Consider the following 14964-nt stretch of genomic DNA (forward strand, 5'->3'; position numbering starts at 1 on the left):
TAATATACCTTGAGCACATATATTTGTGCACTTGTAGGTCAATGTCATATATTTTTATAGCCTTTCTTCGGTGTTATGAGTTTATAGGCTTATTATTGGATTTCTTTTGTCATATTATGATAAAAATTGTCGTATCAGAAGTAAAGGAATTACCGACGTAGACATAGCACTAAGCATATGACGTCACAACTATTGGTAGCAGGCTTCTATATCAAGAAGGGTGTGGCAGAGGAGATAACACACAACACATGAAGGAAAAAAGGTCTTACAACATTGGTTGCAAACGCAATATCTTCTGAGTTAACGGTCCGCTACTGTTACCATCATTGGTCACCATGTCTTTGATTTACAACTCAGAACATGCCCTCGATGTGTCCACCAACAATTGCAATGCAGCCTTCCACCCTACAGTACTGCTATGTCACATAAAAACATGCGCCATTTGACCACTACCGTGCACATGACTGCGAGAGCATACGGTTTGTAGTACGCAGTGGAATACTGCACGCCGCCTAGTGTGTTTCGTATACTACAATTGCACACATACACACAATGCATTGTATCAAATATCTGCGTACAATGGTAGCGCATTTGTTTCGCGACAAAGTGCTCGAAGTGCAAAGATTACGCTCCTCTTACATAATAAGGCCATAACACAACACGCTAGTAGGTTTAGGTAGGAAAGTATTTATGTCTTTTGTTGCATACGACCCTCCTCCATATATTACTGGAACATCGTGATCATTGATTGTAGCTAGTGGTAGCGGACCATAACTCCAAAAATGTTGGGTTTATGACCAATATTTATAGGACCTTCTCCCCCTCGTTTTGTTGCGTACTGCCTCCCCTGTAAATACTGGAAACTTTTTCAAGCACATCCTGTATATTGGATTTGGTACCATGTGTAAAACATTCTAAAAGTAATTCATTTCATTTGCTACAGATTTTTAATTTATAATTATAATATATTTTTAACAGGGAAACTGAACAACCCTTCTTTCGTCTAAAGATATTCGCATCCCTATACGATGAAACACATTGTGTCCTTTTTCTTGTATTACGATCGATGAAGCGAACGCAGAATGCCCACCAGCAAGTGCAAAGGCTGAGTAGAAGTACATTCACCCAGGCCTACAAAGCGGAAATGGGACGCCATGCATTTCGAGAAGTAAAATTATTATTGCTATGTATCCTTTTAATATTGAGGTCACTGCTTCTAAACATGAAACGGAAATAATATTGCATGAAGCCTGCATTACAAGGTACAATATTTCAACAAGGAAATAATATAATAAAAACCTTCCGGGCTATTATGCCGTGGTCCACTCCTCTCGCTTCTCCCAGACGTTTCGACTACTGCTGCGGTAGTCATCTTCTGTTGCGTCGTGTCGTGTCGATAGCCCGGAAGATTTTTATTATATTGACACCGGCCGTGAAAGCCTTCATACTTTAAGGAAATAATAAAAGAGTAGACCGAGTTCCACATTAATAATTTAGGTCAAGAGGTAGCTCTCATGAAGTTATACGATACAGAATAAACGTTACTCATCAGCTCCGGAGCCCACACTATTATATTATCAGCAGAGTCTCTTGTATCCCCTCTTTGAGACAATCCTTCCCCTTACAGGGCTGGACCTTACGGCTGGTCCCAACCGTCGGCTGTCCTGAGAATGGTTTTCCATTCTCCTGCACTAAAGCAAATTCCAGGACAGTTCCTAGTATAGGCCACGGCTGCCTATCCCGTCACCCTCTCCGAGCATCTCCTCTTCTGGCCTGAGAGACGTCGTCACCGTCTAAGAGGCCCGCCTCCCCCTTCAGGGGAGGAATGAAAACATTTTACAATAGTAGTAGTAGCCTTCCCCATCTTCCTTGAAATTTATCTGTGTTGAGTAGATTTATTTCCAGACGAGGATTCAACTATATAAAATAGAATTTACACCTGACAACTGCATTACCGACAGGACCCATTTGTGGCATATTTCTTGAAGACTGATGATGTAGTGCTCTAGTAATCACTGCCCGAGTAAAGCATACTAGAGATCATGGATGTTCAAGGCAGTCAAAAACGTATGTACACTCAAAAAAAGGCTTCAAAGTTGGTTCCAGAGGACCCAAAAATAACTGGAATAAACTGAAGAAAGTTTAGTTTAGAGTTCCTCATTGTATCCTAACATGACTTTCTCGGTGAGTTCATTAATAACGTAACGTTGTTCAGATGCGTAAAATGCATATCAGAGGCCTTCCCGATCAAGTGGCTGTTTACTGTGCACCAGATTTTCCGCTTTTCTAAGCAACGTCTTAGTGCGTACGATGTTATGGTCATAATATTTTGCCTGTTCTCTTTATCCGAGCGAAAGATACAGTACCTTCAGCTCGATGGTAAAATGTACAGCCTCGCATTACAACACAACAACTAAATGAGGACTGCAGAATTAACGAAATAACTATGTATTGAATTTTAAAGCTAGCTGAAAGGATTAGCATGCACGATCATATTAAATATTCCTTTTGTATAAAACTCAATAGAGGGAGATATCATTTTAATGCGACTAAAATTTTAACTGCGTTCGCAGTGGTGTGGTTATAATATATTTTCATACACTCTTTTTTATCACACTTTTCGTTCATTGCTACTAACAACGAATACGGTTAATGTAGGAGGCATCACTCCACCTACCGTACACTACTGAAAATGTACGGTATTTAAGAATACACCGTAAGAACAATTGCACACAAGAAGAAGGAGTTGGTGTGTGGAATTTATCAAGACATAAAGTCAATGTGACATCCAGAATATTACATGCAAAGCATAGAGCAGACACCTTATAACGGAGCGGCTACATTAAAAAGTTTCGCATCCATAATATCGCTTCTCAGTCATGAATCAATTCCTATTAAAATACCTGGTCAAAACCTATCAAATACTTGATTCTAATCCTTTCTTTACAATACTTCCATAGTTTAATACTAAGAATTTTGTCAGCCTTTCTTGACTTCATGCTTCCTATACTATCATCAGCGCTCCATAGTCCACCCCGTTTACTTGAATGTATATCACTGCAAGTCATCCAAACGAACCACCTAACTTGTATGTACCATTACGGTTCAAGTGAGGGTCATCTGAACGTAGATCCCTATCTCCTACCCATCCATTAGGATCTACAAATCTCCCTCCTAATTACCCACATACCCACTCCATAGTCTGATTTAAATCCCTAATCAGCCTCCAGTCACTATCCCTCCTATAAGTATCCCAATGATAACAACCTCTGCCTCCTTAAAATTCTTCCGTGCTGCCGTAACCATATCCCACATATCCTCAACTACGTTAATACCTACTCCTTATTAGTGTTACGTGATTGGTACCAACGTGGAAAATTACCATCTTCTCGTTATCCTCATCCTTGCCTTACATTTTCCTCAACATATGCCTTAAACATTCATGGATAACAATCTACCCTGGTTCCCATAGAGTTCATTCCTAACTTATCCTTCCTCTCCTAACTCCGAGTAACCCCTGCCATTGTTCCCACCTGTTTGTACCAGCAATCATTCTCGCTGATTTCATATCTGTTACTTTTAACTTATGAATAAAATATCCAGAGTCCACCCAGCTTTCACTCCCGTAAAGCAAAGTTGGTCCGAAAGCAGACCGATGTAAAGATAGTTTCGTCTGAGAGCTGACTTCTTCCTTACACATTACTGTTGATCGCAACTGCGAATTCGCTGCATTAGCTGTACTGCACCTTGATTCAATCTCGCTTACTATACTACCATCGTGGGAGAAGACACATTCTAAATACTTGAAATTATCTACCTGTTCCAGCTTTGTATCCCCAATCTGACATTAAATTCTCTTCAATTTCTTACCTACTGACATCAATTTTGTCTTGGAACGTTAATTTTCATACCATATTCAACGCACATATTTTCAAGTTTGAAGATATCAGACTGCAGGCTTTCGGCACAATCTACCATTAAGACCAAGTCGTCAGCAAAGGCCAAATTGCTTACTACATTTTCACCTAACTGAATCTCTCCTGCCTCTTAATACCTTTCAGCAGATGATCTGTGTGAACCGTGAACAACAAAGGGGAAAGATTGTCAAACTCCTGTAAGTACCTTGAACCAAGAATTCATTGTACCATCAATTCTCACTGCAGACCTATTGTCAACATAATTGTCTTCGATTGATTTTAATAATCTACCCTTAATCCCATACTCCCCCAGTACGGCTAACAATTTTTCTTTCGGTACTCCATCATACGATGCGCCTCTCTTGTGTACTGGTTAGTGTGATTAACTGCCACCTCCGGAGGCCCACGTTCGATTTCCGACTCTGCAAAGACATTTGAAAAGTGGTACGAGCGCTGGAACAGGGTCCACTCAGCCTCGGAAAGTCAACTGAGTAGAGGGGTTTATATTCCAACCTCAGCCATCCTCGAAGTGGTTTTCAGAGGTTTTCCACTTCTCCTCCAGGCAAACACTGAGGTGGGAATCGAACCTCCACTACTCAGTTGACCTCCCGAGGCTGAGTGAACCGTGTTTCAGCCCTCGTACCACTTTTTAAATTTCGTGGCAGAGCTGGAAATCGAACCCTGGCCTCCGGGGGATCGCAGTTAATCACACTAACCGCTATATCACAGAGGCGGGCGAAATTAATGTCTACAAAATATAAATATGACTCAGGAACAACTTGTTTCAAACAATAATAAGACCACTTGATATTATAATGAAATGTTTTAATTCAATATTTGTATAACTACTAGTTAAGTCTGTCGGATGTAATTTCACAAAATGCTATGGTAACATGGCAAAAGTGTCAAAATGACTAAAAGGGACAAAAATCTCCAAACTATAACTTAAAAATTCTCCAGAACCAAAGAAAATGCTCTTAAAATATTAAAAAAGGAAAATTTCGAATAATGCAAATCAAAAAGAATACATTTGTAATCGAAGAGTCTTGAACAGAGTTCCTATATATTGGAGCATTGTAGGCTACTTGGACACTCAATGAAAAGGTGACATGTCAACTTCCGGGCCCTAGTGATGTCTCCTTATGATTGGAACACATGAAGCCCATCCTTGCACAGTGTATTCCGGTCGTGAGAGAAGAAGATTTAGCTGTCACAAAGTTCCAACTGACAATGTGTACCTCTCATAATGCTGTTATTCCTCATTAAACCTAAGTTAGAGTGCATTCCTTTAATGAGTACCTCATACCCCGCGATACCATTGGTGTAAGTTTCTATAGCAATACCACTGCCGGGTTAAGGTACAGCCCCGGCATTTGCCTGGTGTGAAAATGGGAAACGGCGGAGGGCTGCCGAGAGTGGGGTTTGAATCCACTATCTCCCGAATGCAAGCTTACAGCTGCGAGCCCCTAATCGCACGGCCAAATTGCTCTGTGAAAGAAAAATATATAGTCAAAACAGCCCAAATCCGTGTCAGACAGGGAGTTGGAAAACACATTTGATGTCAATAAGTAGCAAGTTCCACGAGGTGAATTAGCCAAAACACAATGCATCTATGCAGCCAATGAGGAGCCATTTACGGTGACCGACGGAATGTTGAAGACAGAAGTGCCACCCAGTGGTTAAGGTTAAAATCTGTCGACTGGGCATGAGATCGAATCCGGGACTTCGACGACGTAAGGCCAGAGCTCTTACCATTCAGTTCAAAATTCTTATTGTCTCGTGAGTAGCCTCATGATTCCTGGCAATCACAGTACATCCCGTAATCACCAGATTCCAACTCGCGGTGATCACTGGGAGGTGGGCCCACTATCTCTATTACAGATCATTACAAATTCTTATTATTATCGTGAGTAGCCTCGCGACACCAGGCTCCACCGGGCAGTGATCACTGGGGGGTGGGCCCACTATCTCTATTACAGATCACTACAAATTCTTATTATTATCGTGAGTAGCCTCGCAACACCAGGCTCCACCGGGCAGTGATCACTGGGGGGTGGGCCCACTATCTCTATTACAGATCACTACAAATTCTTATTATTATCGTGAGTAGCCTCGCGACACCAGGCTCCACCGGGCAGTGATCACTGGGGGGTGGGCCCACTATCTCTATTACAGATCACTACAAATTCTTATTATTATCGTGAGTAGCCTCGCGACACCAGGCTCCACCGGGCAGTGATCACTGGGGGGTGGGCCCACTATCTCTATTACAGATCACTACAAATTCTTATTATTATCGTGAGTAGCCTCGCGACACCAGGCTCCACCGGGCAGTGATCACTGGGGGGTGGGCCCACTATCTCTATTACAGATCACTACAAATTCTTATTATTATCGTGAGTAGCCTCGCGACACCAGGCTCCACCGGGCAGTGGTCACTGCGTGGGGAGCCCACTATACTTGCCATAGCTTGTTCATTACAAATAACTGTAGATTACATTTATTCACAGGGCTAACGGCTCTCCGGAAGTGAGTTGACTGTGCGCCATTTGTTTCGACACAACAGACACTAAACGCACCAGAACTGAAAAACTAACAGGAAATAAAATTGCAGTCAATATACAGCAGGCTACTTCTCCGTGGCTCAGGCGGCAGCGCGTCGGCCTCTCACAGCTGGGTTCCGTGGTTCAAACCCCGGTCACTCCATGTCAGATTTCTGCTGGACAAAGCGGAGGCGGGACAGGTTTTTCTCCCGGTACTCCGGTTTTCCCTTTCACCTTTCATTCCAGCAACACTCTCCGTGTTACCCGTGGAACGCAGTGGTGAAAGAAGGTGCGGGCTGGAATGGGTCTATCTACAATATGAAACCAAAACTTAAAATTTAACCGAAGATTATATTTTCAATAGACAACAAGATTTAACATATTTTCACTAGGTGAAATAACAAAAATCAGGTACAAGATATACTCTTTACAAACGAAAGCACAAGTTCAGGGATCTTAACGAGTTCTGGGCTTCGAGCCCCAATTTACAATCCTTGAGCTACTAGCCCAACTTTACCCAGGCATACATTTGTTCAAAGGGCAGAAAACCCCTTTATTCAAGGAGCACTTGCTCCCAACTTTTAACCTCAAGCCTCCCAGAGGCACTTTTCAGACACAAAAAAGAGCTGACCCGCTCTCAATTTTTCAAGCCTATTAAAGGCAATACCAGACTTTTACACTAAATTGCCATCAAGGCACCGCTTACATCAAATGAAACGGGGGTATCACGTACCCAACCTACTGGGCCTCAGTAGAAAACAACGGATTAAGTAAATGGCCCCAAATACCAAGATGAATGGAGACGTTGCTTGCACTCCTACATGAAACCTTTTAAAACCTAAGGGACACTAGGCCGAGGAAACAGGGGCTATTCCCAAACTATGGAGGTGACTCGTATGAGAAAACTTTAAGACATTACAGAAGGGAAGAAACAGTTACAAGACGTAGTCACCTCAAAACCAAAAATGAAAGGGAGCTCAAGAGGGTAAAGTATTCTCTATCCCCGTTTTACAGTTAAAGATATGTGAAGTTTTACAAAAGCGACGGTAAATACATGTTTCAAGATAGCTTACATAGTAAAGGTTTCGGACCTTCCCCGCGGTTTAGACTGCTGAGCTAGCGAGAAATAAAGATGTTAAGTGGCCTTTACCTTGTTGAAGAGCTGCTGCTGGATGAAGGAGGCGCTTCCCGCCTCCTGCTATACTTCCGTATACTAGGCTAGATGTTGTTCGAGTGGCCGAGAGACAAGAAAATCAGCAGTTTTTATACTCTCGGGGAAGATTCGAGAACTTTCATGAATAAAACAGCCACATCCACAGGCTTTTATTGGCTAGCTAAAAGTTACACATCAAAATTGAAGAAGAAGAAAGAAACGATTGGTCAAAAATTAATTACAGAAAAATTTGACTGACTAACTTCAAAACTGGCGGAAAGAAAATCTTAATATTGCCAACCCACAATTGAAAAAACGAAATTTAGTTATAGGAAAACTTATGAGTACAAAGTATCTTCAAGAAAAGTTCCATCACTTCGCACCAGGGTGCATGATCATAGTTTTTTAGTAGAAACATCTATAAGAGAATGTCCACACTCCTTGATCAATGGAAAACAAAACAAGTTGAAATCCACACAGTATTGACAACTTCGTAATCACAAAATTTACGGTAGTGACATCTTCTGAGAAAACTTATGAGTTGATACAGTTGTTAAAGTTCAGAGTTTCTCCTGTAGAGGAGTACTGAAAGGCGGAAAATTCAAATGTGTGGCGAATACGTGTACCAGCCGGTACAATTTCATCTGTCAGTCATTAATCATTGCCCCAGAGGAGTACGACAGGCCACGGCAGCCGGCACAATTCCTATCCTCGCCGCAAGATGGGGGCTTCATCCATTCCATCCCTGACCCGATCACTGACTGGAAAATAGGTTGTAGGTTTTCATTTTCATACAGTAGACTACTTACGTAGTAGAGGAAATGCACGTAAAGTAATGAAAAGACTGAATATGGAGTACAGGCACCAAAGCGAGAGGGATATACAGGTAAAACATGGAAATATTAAAAAGACAGACAAGTACAAATACCTGGGTGAATGGATCCAACTCAACGGACTGCACAAAGAGGCAAACAAGGCAAGAACCAGAAAATTAGATCTAGCCTGCAACCTAACACAAAATAGGTATAACAGACGGGCAATATCCTACAAGGACAAAATCCGACATTATAACTCAGTAATGTGAGGAAAGCAACGGGAAACTACCTCACTCCTCATTTCCCTAGTACGCCTCTTCAGTAACGCCTAGGCTATTTATGACAGCTGTTGGCGGAGCTGCAGAGGATCAAACCAGCCTTCGGGCTGAATACGCAACATACATACAACAACTCAGTAATAAAACCGGCAGTCCGTCTCCGTGGTGTAGTGGTTAGTGTGATTAGCTGCCACCCCCGGAGGCCTGGGTTCGATTCCCGGCTCTGCCCCGAAATTTGAAAAGTGGTACGAGGGCTGGAACGGGGTCCACTGAGCCTCAGGACGTCAACTGAGTAGAGGCGGGTTTGATTCCCACCTCAGCCATCCTGGAAGTGGTTTTCCGTGTTTTCCCACTTCTCCTCCAGGCAAATTCCGGGATGGTACCTAACTTAAGGCCACGACCGCTTCCTTCCCTCTTCCTTGTCTATCCCTTCCAATCTTCTCATCCCCCGCAAGGCCCCTATTCAGCATAGCAGGTGAGGCCACCTGGGCGAGGTACTGGTCCTCCTCCTCAGTTTTATCTCCCGACCTAGAGTCTGAAGCTCCAGGACACTGCTCTTGAGGCTATAGAGGTGGGATCCCTCGCTGAGTCCGAGGGAAAAACCGAGGTAAACAGATAACGAAGAAAAAGAATAAAACCAGAAGGGTTGTACGCTTGAGTGCCTGATTTTAAATTTAAAAAAAGGGGAGCTGCAAGAACTCGAAAAGAAGGAAAGGAAGATTCTGAGAAAAATTCTAGGACCACAGAAGACTTCTGAAGGGACTTAGAAGAAAAGGAGAAATGGGGAGCTCCACAAGTACACTGAAAAGATCGCGGGCACAATGCAGAAACGAAAGCTGAAATTCTACGACCAGCTAGTAAGAATGGGTGATAAACGGCTGACCATAAAGATCTTCAAATACATCATGGGGTTAAAGACCACCTCCAAGTGCGTAGAAGAAGTCATGAGAGATGCAGAAAAATTTGAAATAACATTGCAGATGATCAACAATAGAGGAGAGTTCAGAAGAAGTGTCGACAGTCTAAAATCATTTGGAGAGAAACCACTAAAACGGAGGCCCGAACGGATCATTTCCGAACAGGAGAGAAGGATGAGAAGTGAAAGAATGAATAGGTTTAGGGAAGAAAGGCCAAGAAGCCTTCAATTCTATGCGGTCCATAGATAACCAAATTCGGGAAAGAAGAAGAACTTAGTGTAAAAACTGTATCGATGTAATATTGTTGTAACTTACTCTATTAATAATGTTATTTGTTTTACGTCCCACTAACTAGTTTTTAAGGTCTTCGGAGACCCCGAGGTGCCGGAATTTAATCCCGCAGGAGTTCTTTTACGTGCCAGTAAATGTACCGACACGGGGCTGTCGTATTTGAGCACCTCCAAATACCACCGGACTGAGCCGGGATCGAACCTGCCAAGTTGGGGATAGAAGGCCAGCGCCTTAACCGTCTGAGCTACTCAGCCCGGCATTTACTCTATTATAAACATTGTACAGCTAATATTAAAAGCAAGAAAATTATGTTATGCCTAATATGTTCCGCCCCTGTAGCCCGTGCTAGCTAATACCTGCAAAGAGTTTGTGCATCATGCGAGTGCAGGGGAGTGTAACTTGAGAAAATGTATGTGTGTGCGCGCGCATGTATGTGTGAAAGGAATACGCTAAAATGGGAGAGAAGCACTCTTGGCAGAGGAGAGACTATGTTGAGATAAGAGACTTTCCCGCAGTGTTTACTGATCTCCCACCACAGGCCTGTTTTGAGAAGTCAATGCTAACCACCACAACTTCACACAAATAGCCGGCAGCGAACTGCCTTGACCCGGTGACACGCGCAGCCCTTTACTCTAGCCATGTTTTTCTCTCTACTATTTATTGGGCGCCAAAATACTGTATTTCTTTGGCGTCTCCTACTTTATTCCTTTAGAATTAGGTCAGAGGTCAAGGTCGGTCACTAAAGCAGAAACACAAAGCTGTCATCTCATTAAAGGGTATCTCCGATTAGGAAATAAAAACATAATTTTGACGTATAATACGGTACATAAACTTACCCTCAACACAACGTAGAGAAGCAAGTGTTACTCAGACGATTAGCAACCATCCCCGGAGGCTCGATTTTGAATCTTGGCTCTGCCACAAAATTTGAAAAGTGGTACGGGGGATGGAACAGGGTCTACTCAGCCTCGGGAGGTCAACTGAGTAGAGAAGGTTCGATTCCTTCCACAGCCATCCTCGAAGTGGTTTTCCGTGGTTTCCCACTTCTCCCCCAGGCAAATGGTGGGATGGTACTTAACTTGAGGCCACGACCGCTTCCTTCCCTCTTCCTTGTCTATCCCTTCCGATCTTCCCATCCCCCACAAGGCTCCTGTTCAGCATAGCAGGTGATACCGCCTGGGCGAGGTACTGGTCCTCCTCCCCAGTAGTATTATTCGACCCAAAGTCGTATGCTTCGGAACACTGCCTTTGAGGCGGTAGTCATGGGATCCCTCGCTGGGTGCGAGGGAAAAACCAGCCCTGGAGGGCAAATAGATTAAGAAAGAAAGAAAGAAAGAAAGAAAGAAAGAAAGTGTTACTCAGAATAAAACTGATTCCTAAGGAGAAGGGTTTGTGCCCATTGGCATTCGTTAACAGGAAGCTCTTCATTTACCAAAACGTCAATCAACCAATGACATAGGTACTAGAACCCCCACCGAAATCTTCGCTGTCTGTTTGAATCTTCGATACGTTTACAAATACACTGCAAGTTGGAGTTATTACGTGATCAATTTACACCAGAATTGGCACTTTTGATATTATCCTGTAACCGTCCATGCTTTCGGCTCCGTGGCTGAATCGTTAGCATTCTGTGGTTTGGTTCAAGGAGTTCCGTGTTCGATTCCCGGTCTGGCCCGAAATTTTAACTTTCATTAGTTAATTCCTATGGCTCGGGGATTTGATGATTCTGACGTATTCAGCATTATATTTCATCTTAGGTTAGAGAGGAGTCCATACCCACAGACGAGCCGGTCGCCAATACGGCGTCAACTGGAAGGACCTGAACTAGGCCTCTCCGAAAGCCACACGAGAAAAAACCTATTTAAAAAAACGATCTATAGTAAAGCACATTGAAAGTGTAGATGAATTTCATCTATAGTAAAGCACATTGAAAGTGTAGATGAATTTCTTCTTCTTTATCTGTTTACCCTCCAGATTCGGTTTTTCCCTCGGACTCAGCGAGGGATCCAACTTCTACGGCCTCAATAGCAGTGTCCTAGAGCTTTAGACTCTGGGTCGGGGGATACAACTGGGGAGGATGACCAGTACCGCGCCAGGCGGCCTCACCTGCTATGTTGAACTGGGGCCTTGTGGGGGAATGGGAAGATTGGAAGGGATAGACAAGGAAGAGGGACGGAAGCGGCCGTGGCCTTAAGTTAGGTACCATCCCGGCACTTGCCTGGAGGAGAAGTGGGAAACCACTGAAAACCACTTCCAGGATGGCTGAGGAGGGAATCGAACCCACCTCTACTCAGTTGACTTACCGAGGCTGAGTGCACCCTGTTACAGCCCTCGTACCACTTTTCAAATTTTCGTGGTGGAGCCGGGAATCGAACCCGGGCTCCGGGGGTGGCAGCTAATCACACCAACCACGACACCACAGAGGCGGACGTGTAGATGAATTTAAGAACATATTGTAGTTCGAGCTTGCCTAAGTGGCTCAGGCGGCATCGCGTCGGGCTCTCACCGCTGGATTCCGTGGTTCAAATCCTGGTCACTCAATGTGAGATTTGTGCCGGACAAAGCGGAGACGGGACAGGTTTCTATCCGGGTACTCCGGTTTTCCCTGTCCTCTTTCATTCCAGCAACACTCTCCAATATCATTTCATATCTTCTGTCAGTCATTAATCATTGCCCCAGTAGAATGCGGCAGGCTTCGGCAGCCGGCAGAATTCCTATCCTCGCCGCTAGAATGGGGTTTCATTAATCCCATCCCTGACCCGGTCAATGACTGGAAAACAGGTTGTAGGTTTTCATTCACTGTAGTTCGAGCTTTTATTGGCAGCCTGTAATTTACTGTATTCGAGCTAGATTACATACTGTAGCTTTCCTTTTTCAATACAGTGGGTAGGAATTCAGGTCAGTAAGGAGGAGTTGGGATGTGTGGAGAGCATTCCGTACTGATAACCTTCGTGGTGGTATAAACCACCGAGCAAGTGGCTGCGCGCCTTGGTTCACGTAGCTATCGGCTTGAATTCGGGAGATGGTGGCTTCGAACCCCACTCACGGCAGCCCTGAAGATAGTTTTCCATGGTTTCCCATTTTCGCACCAGGCTAATACTGGGGCTCTACCTAACTAAGGCCACGGTCACTTCCTTCCCATTCCTGGACCTTTCCTGTACCATTGTCGGTGCGACGTAGAGCAAATTGAAAAATAATTTCCATTCTAAAACAGACGCACTACTCTAAACCCGTATATTCCTCTATGCGAGCCAAGGTGTTAATATGCAAATTGATAAAATTATGTCATAAATTACAATAGAAGTAGATTAGGTACCGTTGGCAAAAAAAAGTTTTATGTACCACTCGTAGTTGGTCAGCTATAAAAACTGAAAATTAACTAAATATAAGATAGCCATATGCGTACCTTGCCCCTTAAAGTCTTCATGTATGAATGCATAGTTACGTTCAGCTACAATTGTAAGTATATTATAATGTGATTGGCTTATACGCCAGCCCCGCGGTGTATGGATAGCGTGCCTCGCTCTTACCCGGAGGCCCCGATTCGATTCCCAGCCTTGTCAGGGGTTTTTACCAGGAACTGAGGGCTGCTTCGAGGTCTACTCAGCCTACGTGATTACAATTAAGGTGCTATCCGACGGTGAGATGGCGGCCAAGGTCTGGGGAACCAAGAATAACGGCCAAGAAGATTCGTCGTGCTGACCACACGACACGTCATAATCTGCAGTTCTTCGGGCTGAGTAGCTGTCGCTTGGTAGGCCATGGCTCTTCGGACTTGTTGCACCATGGAGCCTGGTTTGGTTTGATTGCGTTGTTAAAGTATCTAATTCATACAAAATCAGTGTGGTCCATATGACTTCCATTAACACACCTATGTTGACAACCTGAGTTATATCCAGTTATGATAGCAATTGTCAGTCTTAACACCAGAAACTTCTGCTGGCAGGAAATCACCTTATTAGAATAGTTCTCTCTGTGGATCATGGGCACAGTGCGGCATACGGATACCAAGGTTGCGTGTTCATACGCGGCATGGGTAGTCTGATTTTCGAAGAGCATTCGACGCTGGATGTCCTACGATGTCGGCATGTAAAAGATCGCAGCCCGAAAAAAAATTAACTGAAACTCATTCGTAGGTCGTCCAATAGAGATCCAGTTTACTCTGTCATCTGGTGAAGTAAAATAAAACTTCAAAATAGATGTGCAGGCGACCTTGATGGCATTAAAATGAAATGTCTCTATACGGTAACTGTGGTCATACGATTATTATTGTTCTTGTTATTATTATTATTATTATTATTATTATTATTATTATTATTATTATTATTATTACTATTATTATTATTATTACCATATTTGCGAAAAAAGCCCATTAGGACTACGCAAAATACTTAAGAGGCGTGAGGTTTGCCTTCCTTTGTGCTCATATTTCTTTCATTATTTTAATGTGGGCTTCCATTCTGTCTTCAGACCAAGTTATTCCGGTCATCTTTTCTGGTCTTTCCTCTTGGTCAACTTGCCAATCGTGAATTTTGGATCGGAAGATTACCCAGTCCTGGACCTCTTAAGTTTACTGGTGCAATAATTAATGCCTGTTGCATATTAGTTTTGATTCCGCCAATACATTTCGTTGTCTTCCTTATGGCTTTACTCCTGTGTTCGAAGAATTCGACTATTTATTTTGTCTGTCTGGGTGCATTCTTTTAATATGTCCATACAACCTTAACCTGAATTTTCCCTGTCCCTGTGAATATTTGTGTACTGTTTGACTTCCTGTCTGCCACTGAGTCGGTGTTATGCGTCGGCGTGTTTTGGATCTAGAATTTTTCTTATGATTATGTTCCGTTTTATCAATCCTTTCACTGTTTGCTTTCCTGTTTAAAATTAGCGTTTCAGATCCCTAAAGACATTCCAGTTTAATGATTATTATTATTATTATTATTATTATTATTATTATTATTTTTTTTTTTTTAATTCGTTAGGGCCATCTATGGACCACGGTGCTTGTGTTTTAGCTGTTTCTTGAAGTCATCGTCGTTGTTTGCCACAA

This window comes from Anabrus simplex, chromosome 7 (genome assembly GCF_040414725.1).
Source record: "Anabrus simplex isolate iqAnaSimp1 chromosome 7, ASM4041472v1, whole genome shotgun sequence".
Classification (NCBI taxonomy): Eukaryota; Metazoa; Arthropoda; class Insecta; order Orthoptera; family Tettigoniidae; genus Anabrus; species Anabrus simplex.